The sequence below is a fragment of the Bos indicus x Bos taurus genome, chromosome 15 (assembly GCF_003369695.1).
Source record: "Bos indicus x Bos taurus breed Angus x Brahman F1 hybrid chromosome 15, Bos_hybrid_MaternalHap_v2.0, whole genome shotgun sequence".
In the NCBI taxonomy this organism is placed as follows: domain Eukaryota; kingdom Metazoa; phylum Chordata; class Mammalia; order Artiodactyla; family Bovidae; genus Bos; species Bos indicus x Bos taurus.
The window spans coordinates 63,309,590-63,330,386 of NC_040090.1; the positions used below are offsets into that span (position 1 = coordinate 63,309,590).

The 20,797-nt window shown below is 38.8% G+C and overlaps 1 pseudogene across 1 annotated transcript; it reads left to right on the forward strand.

The window, feature by feature from the left end:
• Positions 1-6,256: 6,256 nt before the first annotated feature.
• LOC113905060 lies at positions 6,257-6,812 on the forward strand (annotated as a pseudogene). Its single transcript, XR_003514595.1, has one exon. The product of XR_003514595.1 is annotated as a 40S ribosomal protein S2 pseudogene (transcript).
• Positions 6,813-20,797: the final 13,985 nt, after the last annotated feature.

Genomic DNA, 20,797 nt, shown 5'->3' on the forward strand with positions numbered 1-20,797 from the left:
AACCCTGCATGTGAGACAGCAAAAGAGACACAGATGTATAGAACAGTCTTTCGGACTCTGTGGGAGACAGAGAAGGCAATGGCATCCCATTCCAGTACTCCTGTCTGGAAAGTCCCATGGACGGAGGAGCCTGGTAGGCTGCAGTCCATGGGGTCGTGAAGAGTCGGACATGACTGAATGACTTCACTTTCACTTTTCACTTTCATGAATTGGAGAAGGAAATGGCAACCCACTCCAGTGTTCTTGCCTGGAGAATCCCAGGGACGGGGGAGCCTGGTGGGCTGCCATCTATGGGGTTGCACAGAGTCGGACAGGACTGAAGCAGCTTAGCAGCAGCAGCAGCAGGAAGAGGGAGAGGGTGGGATGATTTGGGAGAATGGCACTGAAACATGTATAATATCATATATGAAACGAATTGCCAGTCCAGGTTCGATGCATGATACAGGGTGCTCGGGGCTGGTGCACTGGGATGACCCAGAGGGATGGTACGGGGAGGAAGGTGGGAGGGGGTTCAGAATGGGGAACATGTGTACACCCACGGTGGATTCATGTTGATGTATGGCAAAACCAATACAATATTGTAAAGTAATTAGCCTCCAATGAAAATAAATAAATTTACATTTTTAAAAAACATAATAAAAAAAAAACAAATCAAGCCTCAAATTTAACAGTTTGTAGGAAATATAGACGATAAAGAAATACATTGAAAGATACCATAAGAAAACAATCACGTCTTTTATCTACGTTTACTAAAAAATCAGTGATATTTATCAAGAATAGAGGGGAGAGTTTATAAAATAAAGAGACATGGCTACTAAATGCAATGTGTGGATCTTGTTAGGAGTCTCATTTGAATAAGCCATCAACCAATCAAAAAACGGGCCAAAGAACTAAACAAACATTTCTCCAAAGAAGACATACAGATGGCTAACAAACACATGAAAAGATGCTCAACATCACTCATTATCAGAAAAATGCAAATCAAAACCACAATGAGGTACCATTTCACCTCTAAATATATCTATATGTCTAGAAATATTTCATTTGCTCTTCTAGAAGCATTCTTTTTTTTTTTTTTAGTTTTTTTTTTTTTTCTTCCAATTTTATTTTATTTTTAAACTTTACATAATTGTATTAGTTTTGCCAAATATCAAAATGAATCCTCCACAGGTATACATGCGCTCCCCATCCCGAACCCTCCTCCCTCCTCCCTCCCCATACCATCCCTCTGGGCCGTCCCAGTGCACCAGCCCCAAGCATCCAGCATCATGCATCGAACCTGGACTGGCAACTCGTTTCCTACATGATATTTTATATGTTTCATTGCCATTCTCCCAAATCTTCCCACCCTCTCCCTCTCCCACACAGTCCATAAGGCTGTTCTATACATCAGTGTCTCTTTAGCTGTCTCGTACACCAGGTTATTGTTACCATCTTTCTAAATTCCATATATATGCGTTAGTATACTGTATTTATGTTTTTCCTTCTGGCTTACTTCACTCTGTACAATAGGCTCCAGTTTCATCCACCTCTTTAGAACTGATTCAAATGTATTCTTTTTAATGGCTGAGTAATACTCCATTGTGTATATGTACCACAGCTTTCCTATCCATTCATCCGCTGATGGACATCTAGGTTGCTTCCATATCTTGGCTATTATAAACAGTGCTGCGATGAACATTGGGGTACACGTGTCTCTTTCCCTTCTGGTTTCCTCAGTGTGTATGCCCAGCAGTGGGATTGCTGGATCATAAGGCAGTTCTATTTCCAGTTTTTTAAGGAATCTCCACACTGTTCTCCATAGTGGCTGTACTAGTTTGCATTCCCACCAACAGTGTAAGAGGGTTCCCTTTTCTCCACACCCTCTCCAGCATTTATTATTTGTAGACTTTTGGATCGCAGCCATTCTGACTGGTGTGAAATGGTACCTCATAGTGGTTTTGATTTGCATTTCTCTGATAATGAGTGATGTTGAGCATCTTTTCATGTGTTTGTTAGCCATCTGTATGTCTTTTTTGGAGAAATGTCTATTTAGTTCTTTGGCCCATTTTTTGATTGGGTCGTTTATTTTTCTGGAGTTGAGCTGTAGGAGTTGCTTGTATATTTTTGAGATTAGTTGTTTGTCGGTTGCTTCATTTGCTATTATTTTCTCCCATTCTGAAGGCTGTCTTTTCAAGGGTGCCCACTTTCACCATTACTATTCAACATAGTTTTGGAAGTTTTGGCCACAGCAATCAGAGCAGAAAAAGAAATAAAAGGAATCCAAATTGGAAAAGAAGAAGTAAAACTCTCACTATTTGCAGATGACATGATCCTCTACATAGAAAACCCTAAAGAGTCCACCAGAAAATTACTAGAAATAATCAATGACTACAGTAAAGTTGCAGGATATAAAATCAACACACAGAAATCCCTTGCATTCCTATACACTAATAATGAGAAAACAGAAAGAGAAATTAAGGAAACAATTCCATTCACCATTGCAACGGAAAGAATAAAATACTTAGGAATATATCTACCTAAAGAAACTAAAGACCTATATATAGAAAACTATAAAACACTGGTGAAAGAAATCAAAGAGGACACTAATAGATGGAGAAATATACCATGTTCATGGATTGGAAGAATCAATATAGTGAAAATGAGTATACTACCCAAAGCAATTTATAGATTCAACGCAATCCCTATCAAGCTACCAACAGTATTCTTCACAGAGCTAGAACAAATAATTTCACAATTTGTATGGAAATACAAAAAACCTCGAATAGCCAAAGCGATCTTGAGAAAGAAGAATGGAACTGGAGGAATCAACCTACCTGACTTCAGGCTCTACTACAAAGCCACAGTTATCAAGACAGTATGGTACTGGCACAAAGACAGAAATATTGATCAATGGAATAAAATAGAAAGCCCAGAGATAAATCCACGCACATATGGACACCTTATCTTCGACAAAGGAGGCAAGAATATACAATGGATTAAAGACAATCTCTTTAACAAGTGGTGCTGGAAAATCTGGTCAACCACTTGTAAAAGAATGAAACTGGACCACTTTCTAACACCATACACAAAAATAAACTCAAAATGGATTAAAGATCTAAACGTAAGACCAGAAACTATAAAACTCCTAGAGGAGAACATAGGCAAAACACTCTCCGACATACATCACAGCAGGATCCTCTATGACCCACCTCCCAGAATATTGGAAATAAAAGCAAAAATAAACAAATGGGACCTAATTAACCTTAAAAGCTTCTGCACATCAAAGGAAACTATTAGCAAGGTGAAAAGACAGCCTTCAGAATGGGAGAAAATAATCTAGAAGCATTCTATACCCTACTTGACTCTGTGTTCTCGGAAACTGGTCTTTGGAAACTAAAAAGGTCAGCAGACTATGGCCTGAGGGCCAAATGTAGGCAGTGGCCTGTTAATGTACCACCTCTGAGTAAAATCTTGAGTTTTACATTTTTAAAAGTTTATACATTTCATTTCCTTTCTGGTCCTTGTTACTTATTTCTTTCTACTAATTTTTAGTTTGTTATTGTTTCTTCTAGTTCACTGAGATGTAAAGTTAGATTGTATCCTTGAGATCTTTTTTTTTTTTCTTCCTCAAGGTAGGCATTTAGTGCTATAAATTTCCCTCTTAAAAATGGTTTTGCTGAATCCCATAAGGTTAGTACATAATATTTCCAGTTTAATTTCTCTTGGGATAGCTTTGATTTCTCTTTTGATTTCAAAAATCAATGAAAATCAGAGCTTTTATTTTAAATAAACAAAAATTACAAATATTTAGCTAGATGTACCAAGAAAAATTAGAACTTTAATAAATGCAAATTATAAATGAAAGTGTAGACATTACAATTGATACTACACAAATACAAATGATCAAAAGAGACTACTATGAACAATTTTACATGAACAAATTGGAAAACATAGAAAAATATGAATAAATTCTTATAAAAATCATAAAGAGACAGAAAAATCCAATCAACTACTAGTAAGGAGTTTGAATCAGCAGTCAAAACCCTATCAATAAACAAAAGATGGCTTCCTCAGTGAATTCTATCAAGTACTTAAATAATTAACACCAATCCTTCCCAAACTCTTAAAACTCTAAGAGAGGCAGGAACACTTCCATCTGCATTTTACAGAACCAACATTACCCTGATACCAAAACTGTAAGAAAGAAAATCAAAGAACAGTATCCCTAATGGGCATAGATTAAAAATTCTCAACAAAATATTTGCAAAATGATTTCAACAGTACATTATAAGGATCATATACCAGGATCAAGTGGGATATATTCCAGTGATGTAAGGATATTTCAACTTCCACAAATCAATACATGTAATACAAAACATTAACATACCACATTATCAAAATAAAGGATAAAATGATACATCTTAATGGATGCAGAAAAAGCATTTGGCAAAATATAACATCCCTTCATGATAAAATAAAAATGTTCAATAATTGGGGTATAAAGGGAACATACCTGAGCGTGATAGCCATACATGATAAGCCCACAGTTCATACCATATTTGGTGGTGAAAAACTGAAAACATTTTCTCTAAGATCAGGATCAAAACAAGGGGGCCACCTTCACTATTATTCAACATGGTACTGGAAGTCCTAACCATAGTAATAAGGCAAGAAAAAGAAATAAAGTATATCTAAACTGAAAAGTAAAATTGCCCCTGCAACTTATATAAAACATTGAAGACTCCATACACACAAAAAAACTGTTAAATCTAAAAAATGAATTCAGTACATTTGCAGAATACAAAATCAACATACAAAAGTCATTGCATTTCTATAGACTAACAACAAACTATAAGACAGAGAAATTGAAAAAATAATCCTATTTACAATAGCATCAAAAATAATAAAAAATACTTACGAATAAATTTAACCAAAAGCCAGAAAAATAAAAGAAGAAACAAATAAATGGAAAGATATTCTGCGTTCATGGATTGGAAAAACAACTATTGTAAAAATGAGTATACTACCCAAAGCTATCTACAAATTCAATGCAATTCTTATCAAATATCCCATGATAGTCTCACAGAATAGAAAGAAATCCTAAAATTTCCATGAAACTGCAAAATACCTCTAAAGCAAAAACAATCTCTAGAAAGAATGAAATTGGAGGCATTATACTTCTTGATTTCAAACTGTATTACAAAGCTATAGTAATAAGAACAGTATGACATGGCATAGAAACATAGATCAATAAAAAAGAATACAGAACCCAGAAGTAGACTCATGCACATATGTTCAATTAATTTATGACAAGTGAGCCAAGAACATACACTGGGGAAAGTACAGTATCTATAATAAATACTTTTGAGAAAACTGGACAATAACACACAAAAAATAAAACTGGGCCCTGACATTACACCTTACATAAAAATTAAATTAGAATGGATTAAAACAAATTTAAGATCTGAAATCATAAAATCCCATAAAAACATAGACAGCTCCTTGACATTGACCTTGGTGATTTTTTTTTTTTTTGGTTTGACACCAAAAGCATAAAAGAACAAGTGGAGTTACATCAGAGTAAAAAGCTTTTGCAAAGAAAAGAAAAACATCAACAAAATGAAAAGGCAACCCATGAAATGGGAGAAAATGTTTGAAAACCACATATCTGATAAGAGGTTAGCATTCAAAATATATAAAAAACTCATACAACTCAACAGCAATAGGTAAATCAATCAGTCAATAAAACAAACCAATTAAAAAGTAGACAAAGTACCTGAGTAGACATTTCTCCAATAAAGACTTACAAATGTCTGATAGGTATATGAAAACATCACTGCCCTTAATAGGGAAATGTCATTGACATATATACACTACCAGGTGTGAAATAGCTAGTGGGAGGTTGCTGTATAACACAGGGAGCTCAGACCAGTGCTCTGTGATGACCAAGACAGGTGAGATGGAAGAAGGTAGAGGAGACTCAAGAAAGAGGGGATATATGTATACTTATGGCTGATTCACATTGTGGTACAGCAGAAAACAACACAACATTGTAAAGCAATTATCTTCCAATTACAAATGAATAATAAAAAATATGGAAATGCAAGTCAAAAGCACAATGAGATATCCCCTCACACCTGTTAGAATGGTCAAGAGATAACAAATGTTGGTTAGCATGTGGAGAGAAGGGAACCTTTGTACATTGTTGAGAATATAAAAGTATACAAGTGTACAAAATATAATGTTGTTGAGAATGTAAACTGATACATACACCATGGAAAAGAATATAAAATTTCCTCCAAAAATCAAACATAGAAGTACCATGTGTTCAAGAAATCTCCTTTCTAAGGAAGTAGCCACTGCCATCCGTGGGGCCATCATCCTGGCTAAGTTGTCCATCATCCCTGTGCGAAGAGGCTACTGGGGGAACAAGATCGGCAAGCCCCACACGGTTCCTTGCAAGGTGACTGGCCGCTGCGGCTCTGTGCTGGTGCGCCTCATCCCTGCCCCCAGAGGCACTGGCATCGTCTCCGCCCCTGTGCCCAAGAAGCTGCTGATGATGGCCGGCATCGACGACTGCTACACTTCTGCCAGGGGCTGCACTGCCACCCTGGGCAACTTTGCCAAGGCCACTTTTGATGCCATTTCCAAGACCTATAGTTACCTCACCCCTGACCTCTGGAAAGAGACAGTGTTCACCAAGTCTCCATATCAGGAATTCACTGACCATCTTGTGAAGACCCACACCAGAGTCTCCGTGCAGAGGACACAGGCCCCAGCTGTAGCCACCACATAATTTTATAAAGGGAATAATAAAGTGAATGAAACCAGTTAAAAAAAAATAAAAAGAAATCTCCTTCTAGATACCTATTCAAAATAAATGAAACTATTGTCTCCAAGAGGTGTCTGTAACTTCTATGTTTACTGCAGCATTATTCACAATAGCCAAGTAATGGAATCAACCTAGGTGTCCATTGAAGGATGAATGGATAAATAAAACGTGGTATATATACAATAGTACACTATTCAGCCTTAACAAAAAGAAGGAAATACTGTCATTCTGACAATATGGTTGAACCTGGATGGCTAAATGAAATAAACCAAGCAAAGAAAAACAAATACTGTATGGTATCACTTTTACATGGAATCTTAAACAAACAATAAATACAAGGTTGAACTCATAGAAATAGAGAGTAGAAGACTGGTTTCCAGGAGCTAGGAGTTGGAAAGTCATGACCAACCTAGACAGCATATTAAAAAGCACAGACATTACTTTGTCAACAAAGGTCCATCTAGTCAAGGATATGGTTTTCCAGTAGTCATGTATGGATGTGAGAGTTGGACTGTGAAGAAGGCTGAGCACAGAAGAATTGATGCTTTTGAACTGTGGTGTTGGAGAAGACTCTTGAGAGTCCCTTGGACTGCAAGGAGTTCCACCCAGTCCATCCTAAAGGAGATCAGTCCTGGGTGTTCATTGGAAGGACTGATGCTGAAACTGAAGCTCCAATACTTTGGCCACCTCATGGAAGAGCTGACTCATTGGAAAAGACCTTGATGCTGGGAGGGATTGGGGGCAGGAGGAGAAGGGGACGACAGAGGATGAGATGGCTGGATGGCATCATCAACTTGATGGACATGAGTTTGAGTGAACTCCGGGAATTGATGATGGACAGGGAGGGCTGGCGTGCTGCGATTCATGGGGTCGCAAAGAGTTAGATACGACTGAACGACTGAATTGAACTGAACTGAACTTTGTCAGTTATATCTCAATTAACCTGGGGAATAAATGGTTATACAGAGAAAGCAATCAACAATAAGGGACAAAGACTGCATGTGGCTCACACAGTCAAAAATATTAACTTTCTCACCCTTTACAGAAAGAGATTTGCCAACCCTGTATTAATTGTTTTGGATCACTTTTCCTCTGAATTCTGATTGGGTCTGGCCAATGAAAGGCACCAAGAGAAGCTGAGGGTGATAGGAAAGTCAGTAAAATGTTTATTGCCCATCTCTCTCCCTTCCATCCAGCTTTCTTTCCAAGTTCTAGGATGCTTCTCCTCCTTGTTGCTTCAGGCTTACCCATGATAACAGTTTTCCATTAATGCTGGCCTTCAGGGATGGCATCTTTAACTCTGGCCACACCTTTGTAAACAGTCCCTTATTAAACTGTCTTCAATTACCTCTTTTGAATAAGCCATCTGTTTCCTACAAGCACCCCAAATTATACAGACTCCATGTTAGATGGTAACATTGTTTGGTACAATATTGGCATGGAAAACACCCCCAGACAGAGATACATACTGATATATTCATGGGTGATGTGATGGCTTGAATTTGCTCTTAAACACTCCTAAGAAATAAACTGACAGTCATATATATATGGGTGTTTATTGGAATCCCTTATACTAGTCCCTCTAGTTTTGTGTATATTTTTAAGTGATCATAATGTAAAGTAAGAATAGTTATACTTTAACCTGACATTAGTTGTTTAATTAACTAAAGCAAAGCACAGTTATATTCAATGAATTTTGTTTAAAGGTCCAACAAAAATTAGAATAAGCCCTGTGGTTAAGAACATGAACTTTGGTGATGAAGGAGTGAGTTTAAATCTAATTTCAGACACTGGTGAAGTAAGAGGAAAAGCTTTCAAATCACTTCTCAATCTCATTTGCTCATCTGTAATATGTGGATAATATCTATATCATCGGACTATTGTTAAAATAACTAAATAAAGTATCACATGTAATCTGCCTGGCACCTAGTAGATGTTTAATAAATTATTATTGGCACTACTGTTACTGTTGGTTATAATAGTTTATATTCAGAGAATAGACAGAATTGACTTTGGGAGCATAAGCAGAAAAAAGGGGAAAATGGGATCACCCAAGAATATTTTAATAGGTATGTGTGTCCTCTTTTATAGATGGGATTTATTGTGAGATTTGTCACTAGAGACCTAGAATTTTTTACAGGCTAATTGAAGTGTATTATTTGAGATAAGAAGTGAAGTCAAAGCTATTTAAATAGCATGTCGTAATTAGAAAACTAGTTTAATAGAGAAAATCCCAAAGGGAATCATTTTTTTCCCCTATTTGATGGAATGAATGTTTTAACACCTTAGTAGGAGCACCACAGTGGTTCAAACCTTTTAATTGGGATGATTTCCATTCTAATTGCATGGAAAGTTAAAATCACATTATAATAAGATGATGAAGAAGCACAGATGTTTTGTAATTTGACTTTATGCCTGTTCATGTGAATGGTTCCAAAGAGAAACATAGTGATGTGTTATGGGGCACATTTGTTTTCATATTTGGCTAGAGGTTCTTGATAAATTATTAACTGATCAACATGATGTTGTGCGAAAGGGCTATAAAGCAAAATTATGTCTCCACCGAGATAAGTGAGTGGCAAAGATGTACTCATTAGTGGTGTCTCCACATGAAAGGAGAATGACAAATTGAAACCGTTCTGCTGGTAACCTCCAGTCCAAAACCACTCTAACCTGATGTATTCACTTGATTGAGGAAGAATTGCTTGAGGCTTTAAATTTTTAAAGTAATTGCTCCTATTTTCTCCCTCACATTAGTTTAGCTGTGTCTGCAAGCACAGATGGCCTGCCTTTGTTTTACTGCAGAGATTTGGCTGTTTAAGTTGGCCATTTAACAGGCAAAATGAGCTCCCTTGGGGTCCCCTGAGTCTCTATCTAGAGCCACCTTTTAGGTGGCTCCAGTGGGCCTGTCCCCAGTACTCAAACGCCTTCACCATTCCACACACTACTGCAACATCATCAATCCTGTTTTCAGCCTCACACTAAGATTGCTAAAGACTAATATGCTTTTACATTTTCCAGGAAGGTCAGAATTTCAACAGGAATCTAAATCTTAAGTGCAAAGAGGATGAAGTTCTGGTAGGTACAATTTGGGTCTCAGTATATGTCAGGGGGATAGTCAGGGGGAGTTGAGGCTTAGGAAATTCAGAAGGCAGTAGAGGAAGTCACAGAAGGCAGCGTCTAGCCATCCGCATCTACCCGACACACAGGCTATAAGGGAACAAGGCCTCTTTACTCTGTCACTGTAGTGGGGCTTCACTGCCATATAAAAGAAACAAACAAAACCTGTATCCAGCCTAAAGACAGAAATTCTACGTACAATATTTTTCTATGAAACCTGAAGAACATCCATTCCGATGGTACCAGAATGTTTCTGTTTACTGTGCTACTTGGATTTCTGATGGATTCTGAACTATTTGCTCTCTTAGCTTCTGAGATTTTTATTATAAGCAGGGGCGGGGTTGGGGGGCAGAGGGGCGGGGTGAGGATTTAACAAGAAGGAAAGGGCAGCTATACTTCCCTGGTGGCTCTGACGGTAAAGCGTCTGTCTACCATGCGGGAGACCCGGGTTCGAGCCCTGTGTTGGAAAGATCCCCTGGAGAAGGAAATGGCAATCCACTCCAGTACTATTGCCTGGAAAATCCCATGGACAGAGGAGCCTGGTAGGCTACAGTCTATGGGGTCGCAAAGCGTCGGACACGACTGAGCAACTTCACTTTCAACTTTTGAGCCAAGAAGCTCTAATTTCACATATCTCAGCCTCCTTAGAGGTGAGTGGTCTGGGAAGCTATTCCTTCAAGGCCTTCCCTCTGGCAACTCAACAAGTTCTCTTAGGAGTCAATCTTGGTAATATCCTCCTGGAGGCAAAAATCTTACTAGTCTTACTCTCCCAACTTACGTATTTATATTCAACAGACATCTTTTGGAGACAATATTTTTTCCAGAGCTGTGTCCTTCAGAATAATGTTCCCAGATAAGTCTACAAAAGGCTTTCGTAATTCAAGAAGTTTAGTGAATTCTGAAATCTTAATGATTCAAAAATGCATGTCAATGATTAAGGTTCTGAGAAGGCCTGCAGTAACAAAAACAATTTGATTTTGTATTGCCCAGAATTTTTCCAAACTTTTTTTTTTCTTTACACACTTATTTTAAACCCTGGGAAGCAATGTTCCAAAAACACAAGCTTATAAATTGCTGATTCACTCAACGGGTCCCTTCAATGGGCCATGGAGCACATGAGGGAGGAGTAGAGAGTAAGGATGTAGACGGAGAGGTCCATGAATCCACGTGTTTACAAAGTATTGTCTCTAAATTTAATAAACAATATAACTGTAGTAGATATATGGGTGACTGTTTCTCAAATATTTTAAACTGTTAGTGTAATTTACTAACCATGAAACCATGTAAAAGCAGCACTGAGGTTTTAGCTGTTCTTGTTTTGAGTCTTTATTCCAGATTTTAGAAGCTTTTGTTTTGTCTTTTTTCTGTCATCAACAACTAAAAATATAATGATTATGTGGGAAATCTGTAAAATGTTTTGATGTTAAAAAGAGTTCTTTGTGCTAAAAGGGGAAAAATGATAGGGAACCACAGCCGTAAGCCAAAGGAGTGACTTTAGTGGTTGGAAATTGGGGCAAAGTGCCAGCAGATGGGCAGATTCTGAGGGCACAAGTGCTGATTCCTCCCAAACATGACACCCAGTGTCACCTGGTCCACCCATGAGCAGACTGGGTGTGTAGAGCCCAGTGCTGCGGATGGAGCCCTTCACACGTCCTTGAGGCCAGGGATCAGTAGGGTGCTTGGCTCAGCATGCGTGGTGAAATTGATGTTTCTGTATCCCAGCTGTGTAAATGAACTGCAATGGCCAGATGTGACCATCCTGACCCTGTTTGCGTGCAGCTTGTACACGCAGCCTCGGTGACCTTCAGGGACCTTGCTGGCTCTGGAATTCTGTGACAGCAGACTTCTGTAAGTTGTGCATCAAAAAATAAGACAAACTTCCATTTGAAGGAAAACTGTATTCACAAATGCTGCTCTCTCCAAAGAGAGGGCAAATGCAGATCTATCCAACAAAAGCAAACTCGACAATGCCCTTAATCACAAGGATGATCATTCTGATCAGCCCAAAGAGTATAGCTAGCATGGCACACCCTCGTCGTTACTCTGCAATCATTACAACCCTGATGGTGACATGATGATTATTATAGCATGTAGTTATGCAAATAGCACATTGTGTGACTTGAATCGCTTTTCTTTCCATACGCCAGCTGATAGACAGTATTTAATTGTGTTTTGGGTATAAGAAAACCATCGTTGTTCTTCAGCGTTTGGCCTTTTACAAAAGCTCTGGATTAGCTGAACTTTAAGAAAAGTCCACATTTAAATTACAACCCTTCCTTCACTCTAAGGTCGAAAAAGCAGGCTGACCAGGAACACAAGCAGATGTGGCCCCACCCCGAGGAGGTGGCTGAGTTAATGCTATTGGCAAGGGCAGCACACTGACTCCATCTGGGGAACAGAGGCTAGTCACAGGCAATCAGCATCTCTTGGACTCTCGTTTTCCTTAATGACTCAGTAGCTGTTGACCTAGAAAAAGTCCAATCCAGAGGAGCAGCTTTTTATTCAATTCCTTATTTTATACTTTGCTGAAAGGTTTTGACACTTTTGTCTGTGTTTCTGGATCCAAATTCACTAATATCTTACTTTGCTAGGTCATTTTTGCCCTGGATGTTTTTATTTTTTTTATTTTTGTTTTTTTATAATCACATAGCATTTATCCCACATGCAGTTTTTCTCCATTATCTCAAAAATGTCTTTTACCTTGATTTGTTTGGATTGGAATCCAAGTAAGATCTACATGTTGCATTGACTTGAGACCAAACTAGTATCATTTCTTAAATTTTGGTTTCCACTTGCATCTATTTCTGGGTTTCCTTACAATTTCCATAGCATTTCTGTCTAATCATGTACCAATATAACACTGTTTCAATTATGCAGATTCATAATATATATATTTTAATATTTGGTAGTACTTTATCCCTCCTTGATTCTTTTCTTACAGCTTTCTTTTTTTTTTAGTTTTATTTTATTTTAAAATTTTACAATATTGTATTGGTTTTGCTAAATATTGAAATGAATCTGCCACGGATGTTTTTAAAATGCTCTTGTGACCAACAGTTTACAATTTTCATCAATTTTTCTATGCTGCCTACTTCAAACAGTGGTTCTAGAGTCTTCACTTTTGAATCTTATTATAGGTTGTCTTGAAAAAAGAAACATTATGACTTAGATAGATAACAGTGAAAAGACCAAGAAGACTAAAACAGTAATTGGCAATTTTAGTTTCAAAGTTCTTTCAGGAAGACCATGGCTATTCCCTCTTGATTTTGCCTAGTTTCTATTCTACTCATTTGCTAATAGTAGCTAAAGGTCTCTGGCATGGAGTCAATTAATAATAATAAAATTGTCTACATAATATAAAGCACCAGATTAGTACAATATGAACTGGAGGAGTTGTAGAACAGAAAAGAATAAACTAATCAATGATACAAAATTCCTCGCTGTATCTATGCAATGCTAAGGATTTAAAAGAAACTGAACATTCTAATTAGAATTTGAGGAGTTTTCAAATACTTAGGCTTATTGTAAGCAAGGTTTTCTCAGTTTTAGGCTCTGGGTACTTAGTGGACTATGCTGCTGCTGCTAAGTCACGTCAGTCGTGTCTGACTCTGTGCGACCCCATAGACAGCAGCCCACCAGGCTCCCGTCCCTGGGATTCTCCAGGCAAGAACACTGGAGTGGGTTTCTATTTCCTTCTCCAATTCATGAAAGTGAAAAGTGAAAGTGAAGTCGTTCAGTCATGTCTGACTCTTAGCGACCCCGTGGACTGCAGCCCACCAGGCTCCTCCATCCATGGGATTTTCCAGGCAAGAGTACTGGAGTGGGGTGCCATTGCCTTTATTTCGTGAAAGTTTATATTTATGCTCTTGGGAATTACTGATTCTCCACTCATTGAGCCCTTTATCCGGGAGTGATGTCATTTTAGATTTAGACCATGTGTGCATGATAGTATATAATATCAAATGCTTTCTGAAGGAACTGATCAATTCATTTGGCTTTGTCACCATGTGGGGTCCCATGAAAACGTTTGCTCAAGCATAGAGTTCTGCTCAATTGAGTTGAGGTTTTCAGATGGAAATAAGAATGTTTGACTCTCTGGAGATCTGAATAAATCATTTGAACTTTGATCAATCCATGCCTTATTTGTTATTTGTTTTGAATTTGCAGAAGGGTGGGACTTCCCATTTAGGAAGTCAGATTAAAGTACTCCCAAGAGGCAGAGAAAATGGCAACCCACTCCCATATTCTTGCCTGGAGAATTCCATGGAAAAAGGAGCCCAGTGGGCTACAATCCATAGGGTTGCAAAGAGTCGGACCTGATTGAGATACTAACAAGAGGCAGGAGCTCTGTGAGAACAAATAAGGAATAGCTGTGGAGAGATAGAAATATATCTTCTTCAAGAGGCACTTCAGAGACAACTGGAAACCAAGTGAAGAGGAAAGGAGAGCTGGCCCATGGGGCACTTGAGTTGCTAGGCAGAGTGCAGTGTGTCCCTCACCTGTGCTCCGCAGACTGTGAGCCTCTGATTCTTAATAGCTGTACTGAGGGGAAAGTGCACCGGGTTCAGGTAAGTTTGGAAATGGCTGAGTTGCACAGAACTAGCAGTTTTCTCTATTGCAGTACTTCTCAGAGCCTTTAGTAGGTTTGTATGCTGTGAATATCCAGAAGAGTAGACTGTCAAGTTTCCAAAGGTAACAGTCACAGAACAACCTTTTGAGACATGCCTATTAAGATCTCCTTATGTGACATTTTTAGATAGTTTTGATACATTGGAAAACAGTTCTAGCTTCAGAAACAAACACATCACATCAAAGGGTAAATCCAGCTCCACTGCCTACTAACTGTGACCTTAGGCAGATCACTTCCTAGTATAAGTCAGGTTTGTCATTAGTAAAATGTAGATTTTTATCTGTACAGAATTTTCATAATAGCAATAAATTAAAACTATAAGCAATGAATTACAAACAAATGTTAGTCCATATTATTAGAAATACAGATAATAAATTATAAAAAATAATCCAGATATTTATATAAGCAAATTTTTAGTTCAGAAGTTTTAGTCCCGGTTTTAAGGGCATTGCAAAAATGCTGATATTTAACTAAAAAGAAGCATTCATCACCTGAAACTAATACATTTTGAATTAACTATACTTCAATTTTTAAATTTATTTTTAAAAGATGCACTCATACTTGATCACATTCTACAAAGACATTCATTTTTGAGAATCCCAAAACAGTTAGCAAAGAATCCCCAAAGGAGTATCCTACTTTTTATTAAAAAATACTTGGGAAAAATCTGCCCAATTTTACCCACAAAAATGCTGCAACCAACTCCCTGAATGTTTGGAAAGGACACAACTAGTTTAGGATTTATGTCTGGTCCTTAAAGTCTGGAATAAGCTGAACTGTGTAAACATTTTGGCACAGTATGCAGGGAGTTAAACACATTACTCTTGGCATTATTAACAGGTGGTATGGGAATAAGTTGCTATGGAAAGTTCATGCTGCAGTGTCAGCAGAAGAAAATGTATTTCATAGCTTACAGGGAGAGAGAGAGAGGGCAACAGAGGTTCCATAGGATCTGATGCATGCAGATGACTGAAAATCCTTTCCAGCTGTCACAACTGCACATGGGGTTGAATGATTTCTTGTAGTATTATGAATGTAAACGCTATTCAATTAACTGTTTCAAAAGCAAAAGGCTATTTCTAAAGGAGCAATTTCTAGGCACCTGAAAAGCTTGAAAAACCCCTATTATTTTCCAAGTCGCTCAGTCTCTTGAGAGAGATCACCTCTCTTCCAAAGAAGGCTTCCTGGTGCTCTGAGGATATAAAAATAGACATGCAAGGAATATATTCTCTTTAATAAGCAGAGCAGCTGTCAACTTCTACAAAGCTGAGCTCAAATCAGGACTCAGTATATCCACAAAGCACCTCCATCTCCTCCAGCCACCCCTTCCTCTATGTAGCCAGTTTCCAAATAATAAGGCCAGAAGAATTAGAGGGGGAAAGCTTAAATTGTAAAAAAAACAAACTTACATTGAAACTCAGGAAGAATTTCTGTTGACCTGAACACAGAAGACCAAAGAAAATGATTGAAATTCTTTTGCTTGAGTGCATGGCATCCGGTCCCATCACTTCATGGGAAATAGATGGGGAAACAGTGGAAATAGTGTCAGACTTTCTTTTTCTGGGCTCCAAAATCACTGCAGATGGTGACTGCAGCCATGAAATTAAAAGACGCTTACTCCTTGGAAGGAAAGTTATGACCAACCTAGATAGCATATTCAAAAGCAGAGACATTACTTTGCCAACAAAGGTTCATCTAGTCAAGGCTATGGTTTTTCCTGTGGTCATATATGGATGTGAGAGTTGGACTGTGAAGAAGGCTGAGCACCAAAGAATTGATGCTTTTGAACTGTGGTGTTGGAGAAGACTCTTGAGAGTCCCCTGGACTGCAAGGAGATCCAACCAGTCCATTCTGAAGGAGATCAGCCCTGGGATTTCTTTGGAAGGAATGATGCTAAAGCTGAAACTCCAGTACTTTGGCCACTTCATGTGAAGAGTTGACTCATTGGAAAAGACTCTGATGCTGGGAGGGATTGGGGGCAGGAGGAGAAGGGGACGACAGAGGATGAGATGGATGGATAGCATCACTGACTCGATGGACGTGAGTCTCAGTGAACTCCGGGAGTTGGTGATGGACAGGGAGTCCTGGCATGCTGCGATTCATGGGGTCGCAAAGAGTCAGACACAACTGAGCAACTGATCTGATCTGATCTGATCTGAATGCAAAAGAACCCCATCTAGAAGGATTAAAGCGTTCCTGCAAGATCTCTTTTTATATTTTGAAAATGAGCAAAATGAAACAATTCATTACCAGAAAGGAAGAAGCAAATATTCTCTATTGTGGTCTAGGTAGGAATAGAATTCAATACTGTGCTTGAAAAGCAGGTGTTAAGAAAAATGCATTGGGTCCTAAGTATGACTGGGGATCTACAGAGAGCAAGCCTGTGCTGGACACAGATTCTGATGGTGTTGTGAACTTTGCTGAAATCTAAATCATCTAAGGTTTCATCTGGCTAACTCTGGAGGGACTTTTGCCAAACAAGTGATGAGTTTTCATAATCCATATTATTTCGTTATCCTTGTGTGAAGGATGAAAGGCAATATTTTTATTAAGCTAAACCTGTAACTACAGCCCCATTCCAAATACCTGCCTACAAGCACTTCAAAATTCTCAAAGACTCTAGCATTACCAGCAACCTCAGTTTCCCAACACTCTACACTCGCTTGGTTAGGACAACATTGTTCAGGGTTAAGAATGTTGGCTTTGGAATCTAAGAAACCTAGGTTGAGGTTCAAGTCTCATTCTTCCAGTGAACTTAGCCATGTCATGCTAAGCAAAGTACTTAATGTCTCTTCACTTTTGCTTCCTCATCTGCAACATGGTGATAGCCACAGTCTCTCCTTCCAGGGCTGTTTTAGGATTATATGAGATAATCCATGTAAATCACAGTGATTGAGAGTGGGAGTATTTGGTCCCTGCAAGGAGAGGATTGCTTGCCTACTGGTCTTGGTTTTGTAGACATGCAGGCCCCATTCTATGGTAGAAGCAAATTATCCAACATCTCTTTTCTCCTCTCTACAGGAATTAGAAGGAGAAAGATATGAAGAATTGACAACACTTTGGCCCCAGCTTCCCAATTTTATTCCCATAACTCTCCTCTCACCTACATTCAAAAAAAAAAAAAAAAGTGATCCAAAGCCTGAGCCAGGCACTCTGTCTCATAAGCATTTACAACAGCTGAGCTGGGTGAGAACTTGTACTTTTATCTGGTAATTTAAATAACTCTATTTGAGTTTCTAACAGTGTGTTTGGGATAGCACAGGACCTGCCAACATGCATCTGTGTTTTTCAAATGAGAATCATTCAGTTGGCAGGAAAACCAACTTGTAAACCAGGAAATATGATTACAGCATTCAAAATTGTCATTAATTTGTTTTAGTATTCAGTCTGTCCTTCTACATGCAGAAATTCTACACCCAAGCAATGAGTAAATGAGGTCAATTTGTATTTATTGCAATTGTAATGACTGGATAATTTATCTACTGTGGCTCCTCTGGGCATTGAGAGAGGCCACGAAAAGCCTAAACATGAGGGTTTTAACCACAAATGGATTTGAGGCCTCCCACAGGCCCCTGCTCATGGCCACATGGTGAGCTTCTCTTCTGGTACCCAGATCTTTGGCTGCCAGGTGTTATACAAATCCTGGTAACTGGGCTTCTGCCAGAACAAGGGTGACTAAAATTGGTTCTGTGTAATGTCAAAGCCACCCATCCAATTTAACAAGGACACTAAATTGTTATTTTTTTACAAAATGTTAAACAATTAAATGTTTGCTTCTTCTTAAGTGGGCAGATTTAGTGGTTATTAGACTGAAATCAAACCCTAACTCTCTTAATCCCTTATTGTACCAACTAAAAAATGTGAGGTATAGTACTCTTATGACCCCTTCGTTCCTCCCACTTAAAATTATCATTGTTGTTCTTTTTTTAGTCACTAAATCATGTCCAACTCTGCGACTCCATGGACTGTAACCCACCAGGCACCTCTGTCTGTGGGACTTCCCAAGTAAGAATACTGGAGTGGGTTGACATTACCTTCTTCAGGGGATATTCCTGACCCAGGGATCGAACTCTTGTCTCCTGCATTGGTAGGCAAATTCTTTACTACTGAGCCACCAGGGCAGCCCCAAATTATTATTAAAACCACTCAAATATGGCACTGTGGTCAAACAGGTGTTTGACGCAATTCCTCCTGTTTAAAACTGCCTGCTGACTATTCCATCTGACATTCCACCGTGCTATTAAACTAACAAAACTACTCGGCCTTACTCCTAACCTGGCCCACCAAGCCCTTCCCAACATAAAACCATGACTTTCATCCTTCTGTGCCCCCTAACTCCATCCATCTGTGCGTCCTTCATTTCAATTTTTATTCATCACTTACTGTGTATAGACACTGTGCTAAGGGCTGAGGTCCATGACATCAGGGCAGCAGGCTAGGTTTAGGAAGAAACTACTCTTCTGGAACCAGGTGACAGATATGGAATTGGGGAAGCAGGAAACCAGATTTACTACTAGAGACAAGGACTTCATATGTGTTATCTTACCGTCTTTACAATAACTCTGTGAGAATACACATAATTATTAGACTTCTGAAAAAGGAAAAACATGCTAAGAGAAGTTGAACAGTTTTTCTAGAGTCATACAGTAAGTGGTAGAACTGGAACTTGGAGCCAGGGCTGTCAGATTCTACAGTCCAATCATTTTCCACCACAGGAGAGACTAATCAATCACTCTTCTAGTCCTCCAGGCTGAAAACTTAGAGTCATTTAAAATTTTTCATCTCTCTTACTACATCAAGATGGCTTCAGCTTCCAGTCACAGAAAATCCTAACTCCAGTTACCTTTAGCATTTAGGAAATGTATTATCTCACATAACAAGAATTACACAGATCAGGTGATTCTGTCCTCACTTATCTGAATCCTCTTGGCTTTACCATCTTGCACGCTTTGTCTAGAAACAAGAGCACTACCCACAGATTCAGACACCACATCCAAACAGCACAATATCCAAAGAAAGAACGGGAACATGTCTAATAGTATTTCCTTCTTAAGAGTGTATGAAACATTTTTTAATTCCCAGGACAGCTTACTTCACATCACTCTGGCTAGAATTGGAGACATATCTGCTTCTAAACTAATCCCTGCCAAAGGGAGTGGAATGAATAGGATTGGGTTGCAGGACAACCAGGATCCACCCACTGGTGCTTGGGATAGAGTCAGTTTCCTTCCCATTTTACCCGAGAACAAGTGGGGGAGAGGTACATTCCTAAACAACATTGGGAATTCATTGGGAAGAAATAAAGATGAAAGCAAAAGCCAGGTTGGCTACACTCATTTCATAAGTTCGGCCTGTTGTGTTTCTTCATGCTGCCCATGTGTATTCTTTTCTTTCCATTATTCTCAGTCAGTTCAGTTTACCATTTGTGTCCAACTCTTGGCGACCCCATGGACTACAGCAAGCCAGGCCTCTGTGTCCATCACCAACTCCCAGAGCTTACTCAAACTCATATCCATCAAGTTGGCGATACCTTCCAGTCATCTTATTCTCCGATGTCCCCTATTCCTCCTACCTTCGATCTTTCCCAGCATCAGGTCTTTTCCAATGAGTCAGTCCTTAGCATCAGGTGGCCATAGTTTTGGAGCTTCAGTTTCAACATCAGTCCTTCCAATGCATATTCAGGACTGATTTCCTTTAGGATTGACTGGTTTGATCTCCTTGCAGTCTAAGGGACTCTCAAGGGTTTCTCTAACACCACAGTTCAAAAGCATCAATTCTTCAGTACTCAGCTTTCTTTATAGGCCAACTCTCATATCCATACATGACTGCTGGAAAAACCACAGCTTTGACTAGATGGAACTTTGTCAGCAAAGTAATGTCTCTGCTTTTCATATGATATCTAGGTTGTTCATAGCTTTTCTTCCAAGGAGCAAGTGTATTTTAATTTCATGGCTATAGTCACCGTCTGCAGTGATTTTTGAGAACAAGAAAATAAAGTCTGTCACTGTTTCCATTGTTTCCCCATCTATTTGCCATGAAGTGATGGGACCGGATGCCATGATCTTAGCTTTTTTGAATGTTGAGTTTTAAGCCAGCTTTCTCACTCTCCTCTTTCACTTTCATCAAGAGGCTCTTCAGTTCCTCTTCGCTTTCTGCCATAAAGGTGGTGTTATCTGTGTATCTGAGGCTACTGATATTTCTCCCTGCAATCTTGATTCCAGCTTGGACTTCAT